This window comes from Theropithecus gelada, chromosome 6 (assembly GCF_003255815.1).
Source record: "Theropithecus gelada isolate Dixy chromosome 6, Tgel_1.0, whole genome shotgun sequence".
Classification (NCBI taxonomy): Eukaryota; Metazoa; Chordata; class Mammalia; order Primates; family Cercopithecidae; genus Theropithecus; species Theropithecus gelada.
In genome coordinates, this window is record NC_037673.1 from 133,190,408 (window position 1) to 133,215,775 (window position 25,368).

Consider the following 25,368-nt stretch of genomic DNA (forward strand, 5'->3'; position numbering starts at 1 on the left):
TATTTGCAAACTCTCCATTTGTCAAGGGATTAATAATCAGAATATATAAGGAACTCAACTCAATAGCAAAACCCAAAATAGCCAATTTTTAAAATGGACAAAGAATCAAAATAGGCATTTATTAAAGGAAGACATACAAATGGCCAACAGGTATATTAAAAAATATTCAACATTACTGATCATCCAGAAAATGCAAATCAAAACCACAATGAGGTATTATCTCACCTCAATTAAATTGGCTATTATAAAAGAGACACATACACACACACAAAACCAGATGTCTGTGAAGATTCAGAGAAAGGGGAACTCACACACTGTGGGGATGTAAATTAATACAACCATTATGGAAAACAGTATGGAGGTTCCCTAGAAAACTAAAAATAGAACTAATATATGATCCAGCAATCCTACTGCTGGGTACAGAGCCAAAAGAAAAGAAATTGGTATATTGAAGAGATATCTATTTGTACTCCCTTATTTATTGTAGCACTATTCACAATATCACAGCACTGTTCACAGTAGCCAAGATATGAAACCAACCTAAGTATCCATCAACAGATGAATGCATAAAGAAAATGTGGTGTGTACACACAATGGAATACTATTCAACCATAAAAGGAATAAAATCCTATCATTTACAGCAACATGACAAATGGCCAAAACATATATTTAAAGATTATTAACCTCATTACTTATCAGGGAAATGCAAATTAAAATTACAATGTGGTTTTACTACATACCTACCAGAATGCTTGAAATAAAAATGACTGATTATATCAAATCTTAGCAAGGACAGGAACCACTGAACTCTCACATGCTGAAGGTGGAAGTCTAGATTGGAATGACTCTTTAGAAAAACTCTTTAACAGTACCTATAACTTTTTTTGTATATACAGAAAAAATGTGAAATATCTTCACCAAAAACATGCAAGAATGTACATACAGCCACATTATTCTTAAGAGCCAAAAAGTATAAATAACTCACCAACATTGTATACTAATAATACAATGGATAATTTATGGCATATCACCATTTTCACACAATGGAGTCCAGACAACTAAGAAAATTCATATGAATAATTATATGCAACACAAGGATGAATCTCAAAACAAAAATATTGAGCAAAAGAAACCAGGCCAAAAAATGCATACCATGTGATTCCAAGTCTATAAAGCAGAAAAACTGGAAAATTTACCTTTTTGTTTTCTTTTTTTTTTTTAGACAGAGTCTTGCTCTGTTGCCCAGGCTAGAGGTGCAGTGGCGTGATCTCGACTCACTGCAACCTCTACCTCCCGGGTTCAAGTGATTCTTCTGCCTCAGCTTTCTGAGTAGGTGGAATTACAGGTGCATGCCACCACACCCAGATAATTTTTGTATTTTTAGTAGACATGGAGTTTCACCATCTTGGCCAGGCTGGTGTCAAACTCATAACCTAGTGATCTACCTGTCTCGGCCTCCCAAAGTGCTGGGATTACAGGCATGAGCCACTACGCCCAGCCAAACTTACCTATCTTACCTATGATCTTAGAAGTCAGAATAGTGGTTTTATGCTGGTAGAAGAGGGTAATGACAGAGGAACATGAGGGGCTTCTGAGTTGCTGGTGATGTTCTGTCTCCGTTAATAATCTGTGTTCCTGTTTCACAGTTGAGTTCACTTTTTGACAAAATGTACATTTAAGATTTGCTCACTGTTTTGCATGTATGTTGTACTACAACAAAACTTTTGTTTAAACAATGAGGATGGAGAAGACTGGGCATAAACTCATGCAATCAGTTTCTGAAGGACAAAGTGCTAATCTGCATTAAAACTCATCAACATTTACATAGTCTTTGGCCCAGGAATTCTACTTCCAGTAACTTATCCTAACAAAATGCTTAAGAATGTGTAAAAAAGTAAAAAGATTTAGCTACAAAAAAAGTGTTCAAGATAGCATTGTATACAATAGTGAAAACCTGGAAATTGCCTTACTGTCTAACAAAAAGTGGTTTGCTAAACTGTGATACATTAGAAAACAGTATTATAAAATTAAAAAGTAAATACATAGACTTGAAAAGCTATAAACAGTTTATTAGGTCAAAAATTTCAAGTTATTGGCTGGGCACAGTGGCTCATTCCTGTAATCCCAGCATTTTAGGAGGCTGAGGTGGGCAGGTCACCTGAGGTCAGGAGTTCAAGACCAGCCTGGCCAACATGGTGAAACCCCCTCTCTACTAAAAGTACAAAAATTAGCCAGTGTGATGGTGCACGCCTGTAATCCCAGCTACTCGGGAGGTGAGGGAAGGAGAATCGCCTGAACCCAGGAGGCAGAGGCTGCAGTAAGCCAAGATCATACCACTGCACGCCAGCCTGGGTAACAGAGGGAGATTTCATTTAAAAAAAATTTCTTTAAGTTATCAACAGCATTTCTTTCCAGATTCTAATTACATTAAATAAATTGTTAGATTATATTCAACAAAATTCTTTTTATTTTTTCTGAGTGGAAAAAATAAGTGATTTTAATTTTTAGGTTTATTATTATCTTAATTTATAACTTTCCTCTAGTAACGACACACTATCTAAGCATATTTGCTGACTCCTAGGCTGGTGCTCTTTTAAGAGCAGGGGCCTGAGGGTCCTTATAAGTGGCATGGATATGGGGAAAGGGGAGCAGGGATAGGGTGCTACTGTATAGTATCTCCTCTGTTATTTCACATTTAGGTGGCTTGAACAATCTAGTAAGTTATGTTATTCTTCTGTGGCCACTCTAATCTTGTGATTCAAGAGATCTCTTGCATCTGGGGACAGGTTGCTGGTATATAGCTTTTCCAAGAAAAATGATTTTCTGGAACGGATTCCCATAAGAAGCAGCAATGAGTGGGAGTATTTGGGGTATCTCAGAGGTGACCAGGTGTAAATCCAATGACGCTTCTGTGGATCATGTCAAAGTAGTCACTGACTATTTTTAATCACATGAATTCTGAATTTGTAAGTCACTAGTATGCAAAATATGATAACTACAGCTCTGTCAGAGTTTCTGTTTGTTTTTCATTTTCAGAAATATGTGCCTACCAAATGGAGTAATAGTGTGAAGGGGATTGTGTTTGTACAGGCAGGATTGGAACTTGGAAGACAGGACTCTGTTATGAAGTAATTTGGGAGCCCTTCCTCTGCTGTAGACAATTATCTCACTAAACATATGCTTATCTGTTTGTTTAATAAAACTTTATGCTGTTGATATCTAATCATCAATTTAAATTTTCATAGGTAGGAATTTAGACATAATAAAGTTGAATATCTTTTAAGAAATAACTTCTTTGGAGTTGGGGATATGTTGATTTGAGGACACAAAATTTCTGTTAGATAGGAGGAATAAGTTCAAGAGATACATCGTACACATGCTGACTATAGTTAATAACAACATACTGCATTCTTGAAAATTGCTAAGAGAGTAGGTTTTAACTGTTCTCACCACAAAAGAATGATAAGTATGTGAGGTAATGCATATGTGAATTAGCTTGATTTAATCTTCCCACAATGTATGTATATTTCAAAACATCACTTTGCACGTGATGTATACAATTTTTATTTATGAATTAAAAGTGAAGGGAAAAAGAAAAAAGTACTTCTGATTGAGTACGTACCTTGATCAGGTACTGGATCATCCTTTTACAATCCTTTGAGATCTGTTGTTGCTGATAATCCCATTTACAGGCACCCCAGATTTCTAAATGGTTACATAATTTGCTCAAGTACACATCTGCTAATTACTAGGGTCAGATCCGAATCTACATCTTTCTACACGAAACCGATTTTTCTTTTTCCATTGGCTCATCTCCTCCTTTAGATAATCTTGTTAATTTAGATTGAACTACCTTTCCTTCAGAAAGTGAACTTCTGCAGATAGAGTGGATGGACTTGATTTTCATAGCCTAGTAGCCTCAAAGCACTGTTCTCCCTTGGAGTCCAGTAGGACAGGGCCCTGCCCTTCTGCACCAGGCCACACTTCCACAGCCTGACCCCTGCTTGCCTCTCAGCCCTCTCTGCAAAGTACAAGGCTGGTACTTCCAGGGCACTCTCGCTCTCCAAGTGACTGAAGTAGAAAAGCCCAAAGAAATCAAGTTGAGCAGATCTTGGTACTCCTAGTTGTCACCCATTTTATTGTTACTTTTTCTGTAGAATTAAAATATTTTTTATGAAAAGGCAAGGAAAGTTCAACTGTCTTGCAGCACATGCCAAACTTCTCTATCGGGGTGGTTGGTTCTGGAACTTTTCAGCTGTGACTTCAGTGTGATGTTCATTATCTTTCCTGGTGGCAGTTTGCAGAGAGGATGTTGAGGTTGTACATAGTAATCTCTGCTGTCAGTGTCTGCATTTTAAATGAAAATTGTTCAACAGGAAGTCCTTTGAGGGCAAGGACAATATCTTACTAGTCTCTGTGTGCCTGGCACAGCACCTGACACATAGTAGGTGATCATTAAATGCTTATCACGTACATTAATATGCCTTCATCATTCCTTTTTCAAGCACTTTTGAATCTTCCACCTTCACATCTATGGAGTGCCCTGCAAACTTGTAAACATTATTTGGAATGATAAAGTAGAAATTATATTATACATCCTCCAGGTGAGAAGCCTGAGGCACTTCGATGCTAAAGCAAAGAGCTATGCAGCAGAAACACGGTAGAGGCAAAGATAGATCAGAAATTATCAAATAGCATCCTACTCTGTGTCCTCCCACTTGGACTCCTTTCCTGTCTCTCTGGCTGGTTCATTCTCTTTCCCTTCTTTCTGATCTTAACATTTCAGAAGTTCCTCTTCTCTTAAACCAGTGCTGAAGTTAATGGCAGCACAGGATCAATAATATAAAAGCCCCTTCATCAACAGAGCCGAGGCAATATTGTGAACTCCTCTCCCACCTAAACTCTGAGATCGTATCTTAGAAGCCCATGGGCTGAAAGAGTGGCTAGCAACCTATTTAGTTGCTATAGTTTGTTGGATCATCTGTCTCCCCATGGGGTTACTTGGGGACTCCCAGAGAGACAGTGTGGAATCACAAAAACTTGAACCCTGGAGTCATAGCCCAGCTCATGGGTCTTGGCTTTGCACTCATTCAGTAAACACTGACCACCAGGCACCATGCTGGGACTAGGAACTCTCACAGTAACAAAACAAGTATGGTCCCTGCCTTCATGGTGCCACAGGGTCACATCTGGACGATGGGCACTTGATGAAGGAACAGAAACATGACTCGTATTTATGAGGGCTTGCCATGTGCCAGAAACATTGTGTTTAACAGGTTTCAACCATTGTTTGAAGATAAAACATTGGGTAGCAGAGTAAGAGATTCATACCACACGCGTATCTATCTCACTGTAAAGCCCAAACAGGTGAAAAGAGAATGTATAGAAAATACCAAGTCAAATGTATGGCACTTAGTACATGGCGTGGTTGAGGGAAATGGATTTGGATTTGGAGACAAAAGGAGAGGGATTGACCCCTGCATCTGCTGCCTCTGACTGTGATGAGGAGGCACAGAGGTAAGGCCACATCAAGAAAGAGCAAGCTCCATGTAGCAGGGCCAAGCCCAGCAGGTTCACTACTTTACTCTTAGCATTTGGCACAAAGAAGGAGCTGGAATTCAATTACATTGACTTAACTTAGAACATCCTGGCAAACCTGCTTTGTTACAAAAGCTAAGAGATAGTCTGAGGTGGACATACCTATAGGAGTCAAGTGGCTGATTAACTGATTATATCACTCTCACCACTAATAATAATAGCATACTCCCATGTATGGAGATACTACTCTGTGTACTGTACTACTACCCAATACAGAAGCTGTTATTTCTATTTTATAAAAAATAAAACCGTAGCTCAGAGAGTGCATTGCTCTTGGCTACACAGCCAGTAAGAGGGTGAGTCTAGACTTGAACCCATGTCCCTAATATAACTATCCCAGCAGACCCTGCTTCCCGAGACTCCTCCTCAGAAATCACCCTCAGTCCAGGCCATATCCTCATTTGAAAAGCTGTGATTCGAAGATGAGCTTTGGTGAGATTCAAAGGTCCCCTGGACCTGAAGTCTGTGTTTAGTTTGGAAGCAGTTACAATTAAGATAACAGAAAAGTTCTAATCAAATCAGACATTATCTGGGCCAATCAGATCTACTAATAAGAGTTCCATTCAGATAATAATGCACACAAAATTGGCTTTCTTGAGCTAAGGAGGAAGACTAGCTTTTATCAAAATATCTAACCCTAAGCTGTACCAACACCCGTCCCAGAAAATCAGGTGATTGCATGAGGCTGGGCCTTGTCCTGGGCAGCTCCAATTTCTTCTGAAACCTCAAGTGCTCCTAGGAGACTAACCGGTGGTGTCTATCCATTGCCCTAAGGCAGGGTTTCTCAACCTGGGTACTACTGACATTTGGGCTAGGAAGTTTCTTGTGGGGGCTGCCCTGTGCATTGCAAGATGGTTAGCAACAGGCTGGGTGCAGTGGCTCACACCTATAATCCCAGCACTTTGGGAGGTCGAGGCGGGTGGATCACCTGAGGTCAGGAGTTCGAGACCAGCCTGGCCAACATGGCAAAACCCCGTCTATAAAAAAATACAAAAATTAGCTGGGCATGGTGGCGCTTGCCTGTAATCCCAGCTACTAGGGGGGCTGAGGCAGGAGGATCACTTGAACCTGGGAGGCGGAGGTTGCAGTGAGTGGAGATCATACCACTGCACTTCAGACTGGGCAACAGAGTGAGACTCCGTCTCAAAAAGAAAAAAATTTTAAAAAAAGATGGTTAACAACATCTCTGACCTCTACCCACTAGATGCCAGCTGAAGCCCCTCTCCCAGTCGAGACAACAAAAAGTGTCTCCAGACATTGCCATATGTAGAGAGGAAAAATTGTGCCTGGTAGAGAACCACTACTATAAGATAACATTTATTTAGGGATGGATTAATTAATTCAGTCACTTTGCCCTCCTTGGTGTGCTGGTTCTCTTCTCCTGGCCGCTGCCAACCTCATGTACTATGGATGATATAATTAAGGAATGGAACACACAGCCTTAAAGAAAGGAACAATGCCTATCCCTGGTTTGCCTTGCTTCTTTGTCTTATTGCATGTGGAAATCACCATGTGTGCTCTGGTAGACATTGGCAGTGCAAGACTCAGTAATGTAAGTGAATGAAGAAATTAAACAAATGTTACTCGTGGGTGGGAAGAACCCTTGTTTCACATAGGCCAGTAAAGGTAATTTTTGTAGTTCTGGTTCTTGAAAAATCTAACTGTCTCAACAGAGGGACTTGGCAGGTGTGTTTTGGCTCAGTGTGCCATGGGAAGTAGTGCTCTGTCATTACTTACGCTGAAATCTGAGATCTCTCACACTGGGACTCCTCAGCCTGTCCTTGTGGGATGATGTATCAGAGTCCACTCACAAGTCAGGAAGCTGCCCTGCCACGATGAGAGCAAAGCAGTGGTGCTGTTAGCAATGGGTTGTAAGGTCACAAGCAGAGAATAGAGTCAGGGAGTACAGGTGTAGCTTTGTTACATGGATGCATTGTATGACATTGGGGTTGGGGCTTCTATTGAATCCGTTACCTGAATAGTGAACGCAGTACCCAATAGGTAGCTTTTCTACCCTTGCCCCTCTACTCCCCTGTCTCTTCCCATAGTTCCCAGTGTCAATTATTTCCATGTTTATGTCCATATGTGCCCATTGTTTAGCTCCCACTTGTAAGTTAAAACATGCAGTATTTGATTTTCTGTTTCTGAGTTATTTCACTTAGGATAATGACTTGTAGCTGCATCCATGTTTCTGCAAAGGACATGACTTCATTCTTTTTTATGGCTGCATAGTATTCCATGGTGTATATGTACTACATTTTCTTTATCCATTCCACCATTGATAGTCACCTATGTTGATTCTATGACTATGCTATTATGAATAGTGCTGTGATAAACATTTGAGTGCAGATGTCTTTTTGGTAGAACAGTTTCTTTTCCTTTGGGCACGTAACCAGTGGTGGGATTGCTGAGTTAAATGGCATTTCTATTTTTAGTTATTTGATAAATCTCCATACTGCTTTCCACCAGGGCTAAACGATAAACAGTGTATAAGCATGCCCTTTTCTCCGCATCCTTGCCAATGTCTGCTTTTGTTTTTTTTACTTTTTAATAATAGCCATTCTGGCTTGTGTAAGATGGTATTGCACCATGTTTTAATTTGTATCTCTCTGATAATTTAGTGATGATGAGCATTTTTTCATGTGTTTCAGCCACATGTATGTCTTCAAGTGTCTGCTTGTGTGTTTTGTCCACTTTTTAATGGGGTTATTTATTTTTTCTTGTTGATTGGTTTAAGTTTCTTATAGATTCTGTAAATTAGTCCTTTGTTGGATGCATAATTTGCAAATATTTTCTTCCATTTTGTAGATTGTTTACTCTGTTGATAGTTTCTTTTGCTGTGCAGAAGTCCTTTAGTTTAATTAAGTCCCAGTTGTCAATTTTTATTTTTGTTGTGTTTGCTTTTGAGGCCTCAAAATAATGAGAGCCATCTATAACAAATACACAGCTAATGTCGTACCAAATGGGCAAAAACTGGAAGCATTCTCCCAAAGAACGGGAACAAGACAAGGATGTCCACTCTCACCACTTCTATTCAGCGTAGTACTGAAAGTCCTAACCAGGGCAATCGGGCAAAATAAACAAATAGAAGACATCCAAATAGGAAATAATGAAGTCAAATAATCTGTTTGCTGATGATATGATACTTTACCTAGAAGACCCTAAAGATTCCTCGAAAAGACTCCTAGACCAGATAAATGACTTAAATAAAGTTTCAGGATATAAAATCAATGTACAAAATTAGTAGCATTTCTATACATCAATAATGTTCAAGCTGAGAACCAAATCAAGAACTCAATTCCATTTACAAAAGCCACAAAAAAAAAAAAAAAAAAAAAAAGGCAGCCGGGCGCGGTGGCTCACGCCTGTAATCCCAGCACTTTGGGAGGCCGAGGAGGGTGGATCACGAGGTCAGGAGATCGAGACCATCCTGGCTAACACGGTGAAACTCCGTCTCTACTAAAAATGCAAAAAATTACCCAGGTATGATGGTGGGTGCCTGTAGTCCCAGCTACTTGGGAGGTTGAGGCAGGAGAATGGCGTGAATCCAGGAGGCGGAGCTTGCAGTGAGCTGAGATCGTGCCACTGCACTCCAGCCTGGGCGACAGAGCAAGACTCCATCTCAAAACAAACAAACAAACAAAAACCTACGAATACATCTACCAGGGAGGTGAAAGATCTTTACAAGGAGAACTACAAAACACTCCTTAAAGAAGTCAGAGATAAAACAAACAAATGGAAAAAATATTCCATGCTCATGGATTAGAAGAATCAATATCATTAAGATGTCTATATTGCCCGAAACAACATACAGAATCATTGCAATTCCTATTAGATTACCAAGGTCAACTTTCACAGAATCATAAAAAATGAATTCTACAATTCATGTGGAACCATGAGTAGCCAAAGCAATCCTCAGCAAAAAGAAGAAAAGCCAGAGGCATCATATTACCCAACTTCAAACTGTACTACAAGGCTATAGTAACCAAAACAGCACTGTGCTGATACAGAAATAGACACTGAGATTAATGGAACAGAATAGAGAACCATAAATAAAGCCACACACCTACAACTAACTGATCTTTGACAAAGTCGACCAAAATAAGCATTGGAAAGGACTCCCTATTCAATGAATGATGTTGAGAAAACTGGCTAGCCATATGCAGATGACTATTTAATCCATCTGCCACATGCAGATGGATTAAAGACTTAAACTTGAAACCTCAAACTATAAATTCCTAGAAGAAAGCTCAGGAAAATCTCTTCTGGACACTGGCTTAAGCAAAGAATTTATTAGGACCTCAAATTCACTTTTAGAATAACTTCATTTACTTGTGTTTTTTTGTTTTTGTTTTTGTTTTTGTTTTTTTCATTTTAGACTTTTACTTTTTAAATGAACTGTAAACGTAATATTTATTATAGAGATACTTAGTAACCACAAAGAAGTACAACAGCACAGAAAATACAGATAATCCTGATGCCAAAAATGGTGAGGCAAACAATCTTGTCATTTTTCGTCATAATTTGGTCAAGGTTTTTTTTTTTCTTCTGTGATTTTTTTCTTCATTTTAAAATGCGTTACTCACAGTCTCAGCAAAAGTACAGGATATTTTAAAGTTGAGCAATTTGAAGAGAGTTTAGTAAACTTCCTATTTATAAGAGACTGGATGGAATGTAAGGAAACCACAAGAGATAGTGCAGCACCTAGGGTTTGGTATTAGTGGGGATGACATTGCCACCTGGAGCCTGAGTGGGAGAAGACAATGGTCAGAACCCAAGACAGAGAGAACTGTGTAGGGACCACTTCCTGACAGTGAGAGGAGGTGGTGCAACATCACTGGAAGGAGAATACATGCCTCATCCTCACTCTTCCCCTTCCCTACCAGTGGCTTTCTCTGACCAGATACATCAGAAACCAGCAATCAAGGCTGCAGCCCATTTATGCAGCCTACACCCCTGGGCATAGGACAGGGTCAGGGAGGGTAAAGAGTTCAACCAGAGGGGCAGACAGAAGATATCCAGCCCAAACAGCCCAAACACACTTCACTTTCATTGTCTGATATTCGAACATTAAAGATAAAGCAACCTCTCCCCTACAAAGAGGTAACCATTGCTTTAAATTTAGCATACATCTTCCAGACATTTTTCTAGTTTGTTACCTGTATAATATATGCCCTCATAATAGGTGCAATTTTGTTCTGCCTGTGTGGGCGTGTGTTTTGTAAACAGTGTGATACAATATGTATTGTTAAATAACTTGCTTTTTTACTCAATGATTTGTCTTGGACTCTTTTCACATCAACATGTAGAGACCTAACATTATTTTAATCCCTTGTGTCCACAGCGTGGTTGCTAGGAGGGCTGCTCTCCAATGTCCTAGTTCTCTCTCTCTCTCTGTCTCTGGGAACACAGTAGGATGGGAGCGTCCCACTCTACTAAATTCAGGTTGCCAGTATGATTGCCTTTGGTCAAGGAGACATAAACCCATGTCCCATATGTCACTCCCAGGCAAAAGCTTTAAGAGGTGACACATGCTTCATCTTTCTCTTTTCACTTGCTGTTGTGACTAGTGGCATTCTCAACCAGCACTGCCTAGTAAAAAATATAATCTAAGCTGTTATTTAATTTTAAGTGTTCTGTAAGTTGCATTTAAAAAATGTTAAACACAGGCAAAATTAATTTTAATAATGGATTTTATTTATCCAATATACCCAAACTATTATTTCAACATGCATTCAACACGAAAAACTATTAAGGAGATATTTTACACTTTTATACTCAGCCTTTGAAATACAGTACATATCTTACACTTACAGTGTTTATCAATTCGGACTAGATACATTTCAAGGGCTCAATAGCTCCATGTGGCTAGTAGCTACCATGTGGGACAGTGCAGTTCTGTCTGGATCTTAAGGATGAGGCAGCTGAGCCCCAGCTGAAGTGTGATTAGTTACTTTCACTACAGTGTGAGAAAATTTTTATTGTTTTTTTAAGGCATCATGATTTATATGTTGATTGCTCCCACAGAATCACGTGGTCTGTCCAAACACACACATCGTAATTCATTTAATCATTTCAATATGGGTGGACAAGCAAGCTGTTTCTGATTTTTCACTATTATAACAAGACGTTGGTGAATATCTTTATGCACATTTTTGTGCTCAGATGAAACTTTTTCTATCATATGCATTTATATATTTTTTTACTTTAACAAATTTATCAAAAAGGCTGTCTGGAGTATTTTAAATTTTCACTATTAGAAATATGTGAAAGTACCCATTTTCCCCATATCTTTACCATTACTTGATATCATCTAATTTTTTATTTCAAAGATTTTTTCTATTTGTTTTATTTACATCTCTTATAATATAGTTGATATAATATACAGCCTGGTCTTCTAACATCATATTTTTATATAATTAAAATTTTCTTGAAGCTTTGTTTTTAAATGGCAGCATCAATATGTGGCATAGACATAGCAAGTCAATTTAACCATTTCTCTAGTTTCTTAGATATTCACTTTGGGATTACTTCCAAATTTTATTATACATATCACCATAATGAACATCTTTTGTGCATACATTTTATACATTCAGTTAATTTTCCTACGATAAGTTCTAAAAGTGTAGTTATTGGCTTGAAAGGCCCATACACGTTTATAGCTCTTGGTATTTGCTAGCAGATTCTTTTTTTTTTTTTTCTTTCTAGAAAATTTGTATCAACTACAGTCCTTTAGGGAAATTTCAGGTATAAAAATATGACATAAATTGAACATTTGCCATGTACAGATGCTTTCAGATACATTCTTGCATCTAATGCTTACAAGGGTTCCATAAGGTGAGCAAAAGGAATATGACCTGCCAGGGTCACAGCCGAGGTGAGAAGCAATGCCGACATTTGGACTCAGCTTCAGACAACAAATTCAGGTTTGTTTATCTGTTTGTTTCTTTTGTTGAATACTTCAATTGCCTCCTTTACATTGACCATGGAAAAATAGCCTTCTCCTTGATCCCCATTTCAGCCACAACTTGTGGCCCCAAGTAACTCATTAGTTTGGGTCTTCAAGGAGAGAGAACTAATACTACCAATGGCTTATTTCTATAAAAATCCTCCTCTGTGCTTGAAAATAGGAATGTCACTCTATGATTTCAAGATGCCAGGTGAGGGCACTGCTGGCCCATAATTTGTTTCAGAAACAAAACAGAAATGGTCTCAAGAGGAGGCTGACAATTTTTTAGATGGTTTCCCTCAGAGAGACACCTTCCACTGAAGGAATATTAAACTGGTGTTTGGCATAGGGAACTGTTTTCCGAGGGGCTCACTGGGGTTCTCCATTTGGCAGATTTAGCCACACAGACCAACTTGTTTCAAAGTGAAAAGGGAGCCATAATAAAGTAAGATGTTAAGCTGTTCTAGGTGGAAACCACTGCAGATATTTTCTAGTGTAGTTCTCACTACCGCAGACAACAATAAAATGCAAACGGAGAAATAGAACCGAATGCAAAATTTCCTTTTAGAGCTCAGTAGAGTTGAGCATATCAGAAAAGATTAGAAACAACTTCTCGACATTTTTACGTTTTTTTCCTTGGATGATGTTGATATATTATAGTTTTAGCTGAAAGGAGAATGTTTGTGTTCTCTGAAGTCATCTATCCCTTGCTGTGATCTGAGCTTCTTTCTTGGATGGACCATGGCCATAGTGTTCTGATCAGGGTTCCTTCCCCCAGGGTCACATCTCCATACCCAACTCACCCTTACTCTGCATACTACATTCTGTACGAGCTTTCTAAGATAAAAGTTGGATCCTTTCACATCCCTTCTCAAAGCCTACCAGTGGTTCACCACCATCTAGAAGATAAAAGCCTTCACATACATTATGCTACCTTCAAAATGAAGCTTCTACCCACTTTCCCAGCTTCGTGTTATGCCTTTTTGCTTCCTGCATCTCCTTGTAATACTGTGTGATCCAGTTACAGTGAACTTCCTGCCTTCTGCTATGGTCTGAATGTGTCTCCACAAATTCACATGTTGGAAACTTAATCCCCAGTGCAACAGTGTTGGGAGGTGGGACCTAATTGGTGGTGTTTAGGTATGAGGGCAGAGTCCTCATGAATAATTAATGCCACTATAGAAGCTATAAAAGAAGTAAATTCACTCTCTTTTGATCTTCTGCTATGTGAGAACGCAATGTTCCTCCCCTTCAGCAGATACGGCAACAAGGTATAAGTTTGGTGCAAAAGTAATTGCGGTTTTTGTCATTACTTCCAATGACAAAACTTGCAATCACTTTTGCAGCAACCTAATGCCATCTTGGAACCAGAGACTGAACCTGCCAATGGCATGATCTTGGACTTCCTAGTCTCTAGAATTGTAAGAAATACATTTCTGTCATTTATAAAATACCCAGTCTCAAATATTCTGCTATAGCAGCACAAAATGGACTAAGATACCTTCACCCAAATGTGCTCTGCTCTTTAATATCACCAAAGTTTTGTACCTACTCTTTCTTCTGCATAAGAGTTTATTCATTATTTTACTCAACCTACCAATCCCTCTCACTCTTTAAAATCCAACTAGCAGGTCATGTTTCCAGGATATTTTTTTCCCAAATCTCCAGATATAATCACTTGTATTAGTCAAGGTTCTCCAAAGAAACAGAACCAATAGGACACACACACACACACACACACACACACACACACACACAGATACAGATAATAGATATCAATATGTGAGAGGGGGCCAGATGCCATGGCTCACCCTGTAATTCCAGCACTTTAGGAGGCTGAGGTGGATTGTATCACTGAGCTCAGGAACTTGAGACCAGCTTGGGCAACATGGAAAAACCCCATATTTACAAAAACATACAAAAATTAGCCAGGCATGGTGGCATGTGCCCATAGTCCCAGCTACTTGGGAGGCTGAGGTGGGAGGATCACTTGAACCTGATCCTGTGGCGGTTACAGTAAGCCAAGATTGCACCACTGCACTCCAGCCTGGGCAACAGAACCAGACCGTATCTCAAAAATTTCTATCTATCTATCTATCTATCTATCTATCTATCTATCTATCTATCTATCTATCTATCTATCTATCTATCTATCTCTATATCTATCTATCTCTATCTATATCTATATCTATCTACCTATGGGTATTTATTATGGGAATTGGCTCACATAATTTTGGAGGCTAAGCAGTCCCACATTATTCAATCTGCAAGCTGGAAAATCAGGGAAGCCAGTAGCCTCGCTCAGTCCAAGTCAGAAGGCCAAAGAACTAGGAGAGCTGAATGTATAACTCTCAGTTTAAGGCCAAAAGCTTTGGTTGGGGGAGGGATTGGTGCAAGTTCCAGAGTTCAAAGGGGAGAGAATCTTGAGTTCCGATATCCAAGAGCAGAAGATGAGAGTCCCAGCTCAAAAAGAGAAAACAAATTCAGTTTTCCTCTGCCTTTTTGTTCTATCTGGTCCCTTAATGGATTGGATGGTGCCTGTTCACACTTGGTGAGGGCAGATCTTTCTTACTCAGTCTACCGATTCAAATGTCAATCTCTTTCAGAAACCCCCACACAAACATACACAGAATGCTTTACCAGCTATCTGAGTATCTCTTAATTCAGTCAAGTTGACACCTAAAATTAACCATCACATGACTCCTCTATTGGTACTCCCATGAGTGATCTTAGGACTACATTATGCTGCTATTTCTTATTTTGAGTGCCTAGCAGTACCTCTGTGCAGAAAGCTCCTACAGGAAAGGGATTACATCTAATTCATCATTGAATTCCAAGCCTAAGCTTATGCTTGGCACATAATAGACTCTCAATAAACTATTATTATTATTTACATTTGGGGAGATGAAGAGGTTTTTCATGAATGTCAATAATCTGGCAGCATGCCATATATAACATTCTAAAACTTTTTGGAGGTTCTGAGATGTCATTTTTCATAACTTTACAGTTCATACTTACAAAGATGTTTGCACTCACCTTTACTCCTATCTTCTGGATTATTTGGTTTGGGCAGAAAGGGAGAGGATATCTAAGGTTAGAATTTGGTCCAATGACAGCACAGGTTTTTTTTAAAAAAGAGATGGAATTTAAGTGAAGAGAGGAAGATTTCCCAATGGGTAAGAAGGGAAACCTGTTCTGAGTATTTAATGGAAGAAAGCAGAAAGATTAAAGTGGAGAAGGAAGCAAGAATCCTTGAGAACAGTTTTGCCACATTGTAGGGAAGAGAGATAGGAGAAAACAGGAGTGAGTTAGGAAGGAGAGAGAGAAGTGAGTTTAGGCATTTATTCCTCTTCCTACAACTTCTATTTCTGCCCCCAGTGGCAGATATTAGCAGTGGTGAAAGACAATTGCAAAGTTCTACCAACTCCCCGTATTCATTTAGATGATAATAAACTCTGAATGATCATTACATCTCAAAATGTAGAAAGTCACTAAAGGGAACATTGTACATTCAGAGAACTATAAAATTTGTCACTTCAGAGTGTATACTATTTTAATGAATCTTAAACTCTTTATACAGGTCCTATATCCACACAGAGTCATAACCAATGACCTATAAAACCACATGCCTGCACGTGTGTTGAACACACACAAACATGGCATTTCACACATCTACTATCTCACCTGGGGCATGATTATATTTTCCTACTGATGGATTGAGCTCTTGGATTGAGATGAACCATCTGTCTCCCAAATGGATTTCTAGTACTTCAATCACATCTCCAGTAATCACTTCCCCTAAACACATTAGTGGGAAATGATGTAAAAAATAATTAAGCATAACTATCCAGTGCATTAGAAATTGATGGTATCTATGTTGTGTAAATTAGAGACATGTAGAAGAAAATGATTATTTTCACATCTCATTGCTACAGAAAGATCTCTTTATTATTGCATAGAATTCATTCTACTAAAAGGAATGTTTGACTTCAAAGGAAAGAAGTGAAAATTTTAAATGAAAGAGAGAGCTACTTAGAAAAATGAAGAAGACATGATGGTGAAAGATGTTGATGAAGACAAGAAGAAAAAGGAAGTTATACCAGCAAAACTAGCTTCTAATCTTAAACACAGCCTAGAGTAAATTAATTTAGCTCCTGTGACCCAAGAAAGTGAGGCAGACATTTGGTTCCTAGAATATTGCTTCTGGCTTAAGATTATATCTTGCTGTAGCCTTAGACACAACTTTTCTTGTATTTTCACTAATTCACCTATGAAAAACTCTTGCCCTAAAATAAATAGGTAGAACCTGTGTTCATCACCATCAATCTGGTTGAGAAACACATCCAAGAAAATGGAGCAATGGCTCTCAACTACATGGATGTCATTCTTTTTGGCAGACAAAATATGGCTTCTTACTTCTTTAGTGCACTCTCAATACACACTTCTTTCAGTAAATTTTACATTACCCATATACATAACCCCTGAGAAAACAACAAAGCAAGACATATAGGGGAGGGGAGTATATACAGTGAGTATGTCTGTGGGGATGAGGTGGGGGCTACATGCACCCGGCACTCAGTATTTTTTTCCACATAGGTTGAGTGCCCAGTGGAAACAAGAAATTGGGCTAGGAACTGTGTGTACCATTTTGTTCTTTGTCTATAAAATATGAGAAAAGTGTTTACCAGAATTCAAAGGCCTCAATGATTAATAACGCATAGCAAACTTTGACTCTGCATAAAGCACATTTATTCAAGCACATGAGAGCAGAAACATTATGGGATCCATTAGAATATTCTACAGGATTGGTGAAAGGCTATTTTATTGTGAAGATGCAGAGGAATAGCAAATCTTTGAAGATAATTTACTACAGGGATCAGAAAAGGAGTTTAGAAAATTGTTTGTGTATTTAAGAAGATGCTACGAGGTGTGACCTCTCTGGAACAGACACAGAATTCCACAAGGTTAAAATGCAGTTAAAATGCTTTAATGCAGTTTCAAAAGTTTCTAGGAAAACCTAAACTGAACAGATAACATAATAAGATGCAAGAAAAAATAAAATGTAGATTTTCTGTAAACCAAAAGTACAGAATTAAATCTATATTGGAGGCATTAAACATCAGAAGTGGCAGAAAAATTCAGTTTAGTGATACAAACGACAAACTTTAAAGTGTGTTTAATAATTAGAGGAATGGGATAAATATTAAAATGTGAGTGATGATATATATAGAGAAAACAGAGACTAAACATTCCACCTAATAATTACATGAATTTCTAAGGAAAAATCCAGAATCATTAATATTGAATCAATAATGGAGAACATAATTGAAGAACATTCTGCACAGTTTTCTTAAGGAGAATTTTAATAGGAAGATATTAGGGTGAGAAATCTTACTACATTCTCAGATAGAATCAAAGAAAATGACCCAAATCTAAATGTAAATCTAAAATGGAATATTTTAATTATAAGTAAAAATAAAATTCTATAAGCATCCTTTCAGATGATCCACAAATGACCTGTAAAGAAATGTATATCTGTTTGACAATACACTTTTCCTCTGTGATACCAAGTTATAGAGAAAAAGAGAGAAATGGTTTTGAGGGGATAACAATAGAATACAATAATTCATATGTGAAAGCAACAGGAAAATACTCTCAGGTACACATATGTTAAATAAATGTACCATCCACACATCTGTCTTTAAAATAATGCTTGAAGAAATAGCTTCAATTGGCAAAATGACTCATAAGTCAAGAACTTGGATAACTTGTATAAAAGCATGGCAATTTCTTCTTCAATTCAAAGTCTCTGCCTTTAGGAAATAATTTTAAATGCTATGATTTATTATACAAAGATATTAATTGAAGCATTATTTCTTTTAGCTAAATGTTATAAACAAGCTAACTGACCAATATCTTAGAAATATCCAAATGACAGATTATTCTTCGGTCATTGAAAGTAATATTGAGGAAAAAAATTTAAGGATGTGGAAAAAATACAATAAAAAAGTTAAATGAAGAAAACATGATAGAAGTTTGTTATGCACAATAATATTTATTATGTAAAAACACAAAAGAAAATCGATCAGAAGAAAATATATTTGATGTCAACTATGGTGCCTCTAAATAGGAGGATTAGGATTGAGCTTTATACTTTAATGCAGGTTCAAAAGTTTCTAGGAAAACCTTGAAGATAGGGATGGAGAAAGCAGAAAGAATCAAACTTTTAGAACTAGAAAGGACTTTAGAGATTGTCTAGTATTGTGGCTTCCAACCATAAAGTCATTTCTGGAAGTCTTTAAGCAACATTTAGTGTTTCAAACAATAACAAGAAGGTACATCTATTACACATTCACTGCAAGCTAGTCACTATGATAACTCCTTTACATATTCTCCCTCTAAGTTTAAGAAGAGTCATTTAGGTACTCATCAAAAGGTCTAAAAACCGTATTTCAGGTCTTCTAATAACTGGTCTAATAACCTTTCTAACACCCCATGATTCGCATGACTCTAGGTCTAGAGTGTTCTCATAGTGCTAATTGTTGGGACATTTGGTTTTCACTGAAGTAGATCATACTTTTATTCTCAGGAGGAGAATATTTGGAATATTTTTGCAGAAGCAATTACAATGCAAAGCTCTTGGAGCCTGATGGAATTGGCTTTCAAATATGACTCAACAACTTAAAAGCGGGATGGTTTTAGGCAAGTCAATTAACCTTTCTGAATCTCTATATCCTCACAGAACTGTTGTAAGAATTTAATTAGATGACACATATGGAGTGCCTGGCACATTGCCTAGCATGTAAGCCTCCATTATAACTATTGATTATCACCACCCTTTCACAGAGTCTTCAATATCTGCACTGATGATCCCATTTGACACCCTGACCTTGTAATCTGAAATGAGGAATACTCTATGTCCCATTTTCAAACATAATGGAGCAGCTTTCAATTGCCCTATAACTTACTCCGAGTGCCCTCTTGTTTTATGCTGTCTAATTGAACGCTAAGTACTGCAGTTCCTCTTGGCAAGGGTTCTAAGGGGCTTCCTGCTTACTTGCAAATCTGCCTCTGACTCAGCCTATTTTCTTTGCCTCTCACAATGCCAATGGTAGCCTCTGTGGAGACTTCAAGCAAGGCTGGCTAAGCCATAGGTAGCAGGCAGCAGGCAGCTTTCTCAGATGAAGTAACTCCAGTGCCAGCCTGGTATGAATGTGGGCATTTCTGCTTTACTTACTCGCTTGGTCTAAGTCATGCAAGAGACCCAGACCTGCTCATGAAGGAAGTAAGTTACAAGACTGACATCTTCTTTCAGCTTAATGGACAAGTTCCAGGAAAAAGGCAATGGAGGAAGGTTGGTTCAGAGACACATTTGGCTGCAGACTACCCCTCCAGTCCCCTCCTTTTTTCATCTTCTCACAGCCTGGCACAGACCATCACAATCCCAACAAGCTTTCGCCCACTCTACCCTCCCTTCTGGAGCATTTTCCCATCCCCTTTGCAGTTGTTTACATTGTAACTACCCTGTAGACTTCAGTTTTGATTCCATTTTCCCCAAGAAGCATTCTCTCACTGCCCCAGCCTCTCCATTCCCTACCTCTCCTCAATGCCTGGGCACTAGGTTATTTCCCTTACTCAACCATGTTTCAGAATCAGGACTCTGGAGTCTGAAAAAATGATCCTGAACCTCTCATTAATCTTGAGAAAGTGAATTGAGAAAGTGAAAGTGATCCTGTGAGAAAAGTAATCTTGAGAAAGTGACTAATCTTTTAAAAATAAGACTTCTCATTTGTAAATAGACAAGTTAATAATATATTTCTCATAGCAATGCTATGAAGATCAAATAAAATAATCCATAAAGAAGACTTAGAAAAGTTTCTTGTACATAGTTAACTGTTTAATGAACATTTTGTAAGTTACTTAAATTTTTTACTCTAAGTTCTATAGGGCAAGATTAATCATCTGTCTATCCATCCATTCTTTCATCCATGCACCCACCCAAGAATTTAACACCTGGAATCCCATAGATAAATTAAACCCAGTCTTTGCCCTCAAAGAGCTGGCAGTCTTGCCAGAGAGACAGAAATGCGAACAGGTTGATTATGACATGATATATTTGAAAGGCTTAGCGCCCGCCAATTAGAACTTGTCAATCTTCCCCAGTAATGGGACAGCTCAGAGAGACCACTTTCATTTGCCTGAAGAGTCCAACATCCTCATTGCTCTTGGCTGCTCAATGAAGCCTTTTGGTTCCAGAGAAAAAGCTGGATGCTATGGTTACAAAGGGGTCTAGAGGGACTTGTGCTATGTCCTGATTTCAATACCACAGCAAGCTCCCTTTTGCTGTACAGGAAATGGAAAACAACTCTTTAGCACAAGCTGCTGAAGATTCTAGGACTTTTGCCAGGATTTTAGTTCATCCAAATCAATTATTCTAAGATCAAGGTCAGTGGACCAGCACTAGATGTGATTCCGGAGTCCGACAGCAAAAGTTACAGGTCATCTGATGCCTTGCCAACACCTTCCACCCAGCAAGTCTGTCTAAACCATCACCAACAATGAGAAAATCTTGTCATTGGAAGATTTTCAGAGAAGTGGTTCCGCAGGTGCCCTTTCCAATATGAGATTAATCATAAAATCTCTGAATCATCCTACAAAGCTGCAGGAGCACACAAATATAGAAATAGTGTCCAATTAGCTCAGGGGATTATAATAGCATGTGAGCATAGCCTTAGTCAGGGCTGTGATTCCCATGTAAGCCAGCTGGCCTTTCTCTGATGCCAGCAGACTTAATGCTGATAGGATAACATGTGGTCTTCAACAACCAGAGGAGAGTGTAGGCAGCTCTGCACAGTCCCCATGACCAAAAGCTATACCCTGAATTGTTGACATGGCTTTGCATATAATGTTCTTTCCAACTGGCATCATTTGCCTACCTGGCTGATCTCAGCTGTTCCACACAGACATTGCTTGTGTCTTCTCAGTTCTGTGAAATTCTCCTAATAGGCAATCACTTATCTGATGCTTCCAGGGGTTCTATTCAGTAGATATTTATGTGGTTTTCTTTTTACTTAGATGTGTACGTATTTCATTTCTTTTACGCATGTCTGTATTTTCTGTTAGACTTGAACTGCCCAAGGACAAGGACATGTCTTCTCTATTCCAATGCTCAGCACACAGTTGATATCAGAAGATAAGCATAGATAGGACCAGATAAATAAATGAGAAAGTCAGAATTCCATCCACACCAGTGGAGAAGGCATAGCGTTGCCATCAGCTAGGAGCTAAAAGAAATGGAATAGGCTCCAATGGTCTCTTGGCTCAGGAAAACGGGAAGCTTCTGAGCTGGGATGGGAAAGATATCAACTCAGTCCCTTATTGACTGTTTTCCCAGAGGTTAGCAACTCTTTTATCTTCTAAATACTTGGCCTGCTTTTTTTTCTAATTATTTGACTACCTTTCCTATTATCTATTTTCTTAAGGTTATTAATATCTTTTGTATCTGTGTGGGGCACCATCACATACCATTTTCATTACACATATACAATAGATGTCAATAATCCTAAGAATATAGTTAAAATGTAGTCAAATAATTAGGAAATGATAAGCTTTGAGTATACATTACCTTTTAAAACTATAATTTGTTTCATATTTAATTATATATTTATATACTTATATGATCTAATTAATTGTAACTTTATATAATTTAATTTGTAATATCACTGTGTTTAACACTCAGCTTGGTGAATTCCTAAAAATAGAACAGTGAGCACTGTGAGCAGGCATGAGTCAGCTCCAGCAGCCCATTGTCAGGATGACTAAACCCAGATCATTTCCCCTCAACATCTTTCCAGGACCCTGCACACCAGTGGGGATGCTTTACAGGAGAAGTCACATGCTCAGTACTGGAGACTTGAACTTCAAACTTGTCCAGACACAAGCAAAAGCAAAGCAGTCTGGCCAGCAGAAGAACTGCCACTCTGCCCATCAGAAAGACTGGGGACTATCACCATCATTCTTCACAGAATTGAGAAAACAATTCTAAAATCATATAGAACCAAAAAAGAGCCCTCATAGCCAAAGCAAGACTAAGCAAAAAGAACAAATCTGGAGGCATCACACTACCTGATTTCAAACTATACTGTGAGGCCATCATCACCAAAACAGCATGATACTGGTATAAAAATAGGCACATAGACCAATGGAACAGAATAGAGAACCCAGAAATAAACTCAAGTACTTACAGCCAACTGATCTCCAACAAAGCAAACAAAAACATAAAGTGTGGAAAGGACACTCTTTTCAACAAACAATGCTGGGATAATTGGCAAGTCATATGTAGGAGAATGAAACTGGTCCCTCATCTCTCGCCTTAAACAAAAATCAACTCAAGATGGATTAAAGACTTAAATCTAAGACTTGAAACTATAAAAATTCTAGAAGATAACATTGGAAAAACCCTTCTAGATATTGGCTTAAGCAAGGGTTTCATGACCAAGAACCCAAAGCAAATGCAATAAAAACAAAGATAAATAGCTGGGACGTAATTAAACTAAAGAGCTTTTTCATGGCAAAAGGAACAGTCGGCAAACAAACAACCCAAAGATTGGGGAAAAAAATCTTCTTAATCTATACATCTGACAAAGGACTACTATCCAGAAGCTACAATGAACTCAAATCAGTAAGAAAAAAATAACCCCATGAAAAAGCGGCCTACAGACATGAATAGACAATTCTTAAAAGAAGGTATACAAATGGCCAAGAAACATATGAAAAAATGTTCAACATCAGTAATGATCGGGAATGCAAATCAAAACCACAATGTGATACCACCTTACTCCTGCAAGAATGGGCCTAATCAAAAAATACAAAAACAGTAGATGTTGGTGTGGATGCAGTGAACAGGGAACACTTTGACGCTGCTAGTGGGAATGTAAACTAGTATAGCCACTATGGAAAACAGTGTGGAGATTCCTTAAAGAACTAAAAGTAGAACTATCACTTGGTCCAGCAATCCCACTACTAGGTATCTACCCAGAGGAAAAGAAGTCATTATTCAAAAAATATACTTGCACACACATGTTTATAGTGGCACAATTCACAATAGCAAAATCGTGGAACCAACACAAATGCCCATCAATCAACAAGTGGATAAAGAAACTATGGTATATATTTATGACAGAATACTACACAGCCATAAAAAGGAATGAATTAACAGCATTTGCAGTGACCTGGATGAGACTGGAGACTATTATTCTAAGTGAAGTAACTCAGAAATGGAAAACCAAACATCAGAGCTAAGCTCCGAGGAAGCAAAGGCATAAGAATGATACAATGGACTTTGGGGACTTGGGAGGAAGAGTGGGAGGGGAGTGAGGGATAAAAGACTACGAATATGGTGCAGTGTATACTGCTCAGGTGAAGGGTGCACCAAAATCTCACAAATCACCGCTAAAGAACTTACTCATGTAACCAAATATCACCTGTATCCCAATAACTTATGGAAAATTTTTAAAAAATTAAAAATAAAATAAAATAAAAAGAAAGACTGGGGACTATGAAGGATACAAAGCAGTCCCATGCTTTCAACATTTGTTGCAGATTAAGTTCTCAGGGGTGTGGGGAACTCTGCCATGGAGATTTGTATTTATTAGAGAATGTTATTGGGAACACCTCTGAGGGAATGAAGGAAGCAGGACTGGGCAGGGGGAGATGTTGAACTGAGATGTACCTGAAAAGAGGACCCCAGCTGATCCCAGGGGAGCACCAAAGCTGAAAGGGCTTTTCAGAATCATCACACATGGAGGCAAAGAGGCTGGGCCTTTGTGTGCCCACATCACTCAGTCGCTGAGTTTGATGTAACATGGATCCCTGAGGAGGTGTAGCACTGGACAAGGAAACCCCTTCTTCCCAGAGCAATGCTTAAAGACAGACTCAGCTGTGAGCCACCTAGCAGTTGAGGCAGCTGGGAAATAAATGCCTTGGTGCTGCAAGGGGGTTGGGGGGGGTCTGTCCTACACACACATCTCTTACACCTGTGAGGGTCCTGGATCAGCATCAGCTGGGAGTTTGTTAGAAATGAATATGTTTAAGCCTTACACAGGCCTTCTCCATCAGAAACTCTGGAGATAGGGCCCAGCAACCTGTTTTGACAGGCTGCCCAGGTGACTCTGATGTATGCTGAAGTTTGAGAATAACTGCCTCATACCAGCAATTCTCAGATTCTGTGGTCCCAGAACCACGTGTCCTCTTTGAACTTACCTGGGATCTCTAAGAATTTTTGTTTATATGGGTAATAGTTATATTTACCACATTAGAAATGAAAGTTTAGAAATTTAAAAAATATGTTATTAACTTATTTAAGATAAGCTCATCTTGTTTATGAAAAACAACTAGACTTTCCAAATTAGGTTTAAAAAAGTTATAAGAAAAATAGCATAGTTTCACAGTTTTGCAAACCTCTTCAATATCTAGTTTAATAGAAGAGAGCTGGATTCTCATAACTACTTTTATATTCAGTCTGTTTTAACATCATATATCATATATATAGCTTATGGAAAACTCCACTGTACACTTGCAAGAAAATGAAAAAGAAAAAGGTAAATAACAACTTAGCATTATTATAAAAATAGTTTGACCTCATGGACCCTGAAAGGATCCCAGGGAACCCCCGACTTTGAGAACAGCTGCACCTACCATCTCTAATGAAGCAAGAGGCCCAGGCTTTTAGGTCAGATATTGCTAGTTACTCATTTGTGGTTTGGGATTGTGTCTTGGAACTTGTGAATGTTACATTTGGGAGACTGATTATGTTTTATCCT